Below are 3,584 nucleotides of genomic sequence, written 5' to 3' on the forward strand. Positions count from 1 at the left end.
CACGTCAATACCGATTTATATTCATAGCGGCAAGTGCTATGTAGCTCCACATAGGGGACACAGGAAGTGACATATAGCACCTTCATGCGGCGTCGGAACCGCGTAGGAAATTCACAGCCGCACCAGCTGAGCTCCAGAATGTGTAACTCGGCCGGCTCACGCGCGGACGCGCTTACAAGTGCGAGGGCCCGCCCAACGCTGCTTGCAGCTTTAATTTTTTGTTGTTGTTTTTAATTTGTTTTTAATTTTAATTTTTTTTTTACAGATGTTGCTTCTTTCATTCAGAAGAATACATTACACAATCATATAACTTGTGTCAATAGGTCGACCCATCCAAAAGATTAGTTATGGATTCAAAACAATGCAACTGATATAAAATGGGCTTCATTTAAAGAAATATTAGTCATGGGCCATACCACATGTGGTCCATTTTAGTTTACCACAGAAAGTATCTACAGGTCTCTCACTGATCTATAAATTACACAATTGCTGTAGTAGACAAACAACATGATAATTGTTATTCAGCTAGTGAATGTAGTTCTCAATGTCAAAGCAGTCCTGAAGTTTGGTAAATTCTTTTATGGAATGAAAGACGTTCTGGGAGCTGGAAAGGAAGGCAGGATATTGTGCCTCGCTATTTTGCTCTCCACTCCATGCTCTTTCTTGGCGTGAAAATGACAGATTATGGCCAACTAAGTGAAAAAGTACTGACATTAGTCAAAGTCTGACATTTCTCCATAGCTTTTGGGTATGAATGTTTGGGTGGAAGGAGAGTGGCACAGTGGTGTGGATGGGGGGAGCGTCATAGAGCAGAGTGGAAAGATTGATTTCTAATTAACAAGCTGGTTGCAGTAATGAAAGACTAGATGGTCTCTACTTGCAGTGGATCAATGGGGAGCATTTCCCTTGACATCCAGTCTTAATCACACTGGCTCAGCTTGGTAAGAAGGCACTCATTGCTGTAATTAACGCTGTTGCACTCTCTCTATCTCCCCTCTCTCATCCACACCTCTATCTTAACCTCTACCTCAGACCTGTGCTTTTACTCGATAGCAGGGATCTCTCAATGACTCTATAACTTTATGTCCTCTGCTGTTTATGTTCAGACGAAGTAGTCTGTGCTAAGACAGCTGTATTGGTATTTGTTGCGTTTGTAACCAAAACTTGCTGCATTTAAATTTGATCACCACGGTTTGCAAATCTGTGGTGTAGTAGTCCACTTGTTTTAACTTTGGCCCGGCCTTATTCACAAGTACACAGTCTCCGCCCATACATTTCCCTGCACTTAGGTTTTTCAAGTGATCATATATGCTCATTTTCAGGTTCATAATTCTATTTAGGGGTTGTACCAGAACAGGTTTACATGGTTTCATTTTCAAAAACACCATGTTAATTGTCATACTGCACATTGCTGCAGCACCTCTTTTCTTCCTGTGTTTTGACCGCTCCGTTTTAGCTGCTGAGTGAAGCATCTCACATGTATATGATCTTTGTTGGGAGTTGCACATGCACAGTACCTAATTAAGGACTACTAGCCAATCAGAAGCAGAGTAGGGCGGGTCCTGACAAGCCGGTAAACACGGCTTTGGTTCAGCTGTACATGTTCCCGAACCAGCTTAGCAACCTGTCTTGGAGCAAGAGTTTCAGAGTGCTAAGTTATTCATTTGTAACAAATTGATCTGTCATACGTAACATTTTAGCTGTGCACTGTCTCTACATCATGGTAACAACTTTATATGCATTGACTGTCTAACCTTTGGGAGGGAGGGTGGGGGTGAGGGGACACAGCGGGCAGACATCTTGTGGTTGTGTTTTTCCATCGGTCACACTAGACAAAAAGCAAAATATGACCTCTTTAATTACTTTTTGGTACTTCTGAATCATGTCTGCTCGAATTGTAACTCCCAAGGACTTTTATCTAAACAAAAAGGTATTTTCCTGATATTTATTCTCCCTCGCAAAAACATTGTATCCTAGCAATTTCACAGAGAGAAAGGAATGAAAAAAAAGGATGCAACAAATAAATATGACTATTTATTGCCACTGGCATGACTGCTATCTCCAGAGGGGGCTGAGGTAAATGCTGAGGTGTGATTAAGAGCTGGTCTCATTTCATATTCTTGGTCCCTGTGAAAGTGAGCACTGAGCAACAAGTGACAAAAACATTTTCCCAGCTGCATGCACATTTTTACAGAGAAAGGGAAGCAGAGAAATCAGCAAAAGAGAGAGGAATAAAGTCCTTTACATTAGATGAACACAGTCCAGGTCTCCCTAGAGTAAAGCAAGGTAGGAGGGTGTAGTATCATTTCTTCTTCTTCATTGTTCTGAATTTTCAGTTGCTAATCACAGACTCCTTGACAAGCAAGACACATCTGATCCACTGTGGTGTAAGACATGCTGCTTCTCTGGGTACTCCTTGGTATTTTTTATCTAAAACAATGTATTCATTAACCCATTTCTTAAGGCCTGTTATCTATAAGGACTGATTTTGAAGAGTTTTTTTTCTCAGTGATCATTAAATTAAAAACACAAATACTTTTGATAATATAAAAAGGCAAATGTAAGCTTGCCATTCAAAAATATTCCTGATAAACCCTAACAGCAAGAAATATGTACCAATCTTTATTGCGGTCTACTGGAGGAATCTTTGTGGATGGTTTAATCCTGAGTCAGAGCTCACTGATGACACATAGACCTGTGGGGGTTGGAGGTATGAGGTTTGATATGTGGGATTTCACAACAGAGCATTAGGGGGAATGAAGTATTTTCAGGTGCTCTGCAAACACTAACCCCCTCACCCGTGCTGTCACTTTAGGCTGGATGTATATGTGATCTTGTGCCTGTACGCGGATGTGTAATCTGCCTCTGCCAGCCTGCCGTGTCTCTGTAGGCAGAGTGAGCCTGGTTGTTTGAAGGAGGCTGGTGCTGAATGGGGGGTAGAGCTGGGGCTAATCCGCCTGTGCCACGCGCCATGTGCCCAGTACCCAGCCAGTTGCACCATGCCGCCTCCTCTGTAGTGGGTCCATTGGAGCGCTACAAGGCCCTCTGAATGCTATCAGCACAGACGACACACTGCCCCCCAAGCAGGGATTACAGATCTCTCAATGAAGCCGCCAGGAGGAGGATCCAGAGCAAGAGGAGGAGAAAAAGGAGGAGGAGGTACACAATCTTCCTACAGGAGCTCCATTCTCTAAAAGGAAGAGGCCATCGGCAAAGCTGACACGCTAATCAACAGCGGCTGGGAAACCACCCCATGAGAACAACACGTCCAGCACGAAGGATGGGGAGGAGGGAAAAAAGGTTTAAAACGGACTTTTGAAAATCCGGCTTAGAGCCACTTGGTACTCCTTAAGGAGAATGAACACTGGTCCATTGTTATGAGGTAGATTGGGATGGGGACATTAGCATGAGTTTGCATAGACACACGGAGCTCTTAATGTCACATGCAGACCTGGTATTTGAGCTGTCTAAGATGAAAAAAAGGCTGTTATTATATTTACAACCTGTGTTTAAGTTGAAAGTAAACATCAAAGAGGCAGATGGGGAGGAAGGGGGGGGGGGGGGGGGGGGGGGGGGGGTCTTTA

General features: G+C 43.3%; 1 protein-coding gene across 2 annotated transcripts in view; it reads right to left on the reverse strand.

Annotated features, from left to right (window-relative positions):
- The window catches only part of reln (reelin), a 104,065-nt gene that overhangs the window by 86,432 nt on the left and 14,049 nt on the right, over positions 1-3,584 (reverse strand). The gene's annotated exons all lie outside the window — the stretch shown is intronic.

This window comes from Micropterus dolomieu, linkage group LG22 (genome assembly GCF_021292245.1).
Source record: "Micropterus dolomieu isolate WLL.071019.BEF.003 ecotype Adirondacks linkage group LG22, ASM2129224v1, whole genome shotgun sequence".
NCBI classification, from domain to species: domain Eukaryota; kingdom Metazoa; phylum Chordata; class Actinopteri; order Centrarchiformes; family Centrarchidae; genus Micropterus; species Micropterus dolomieu.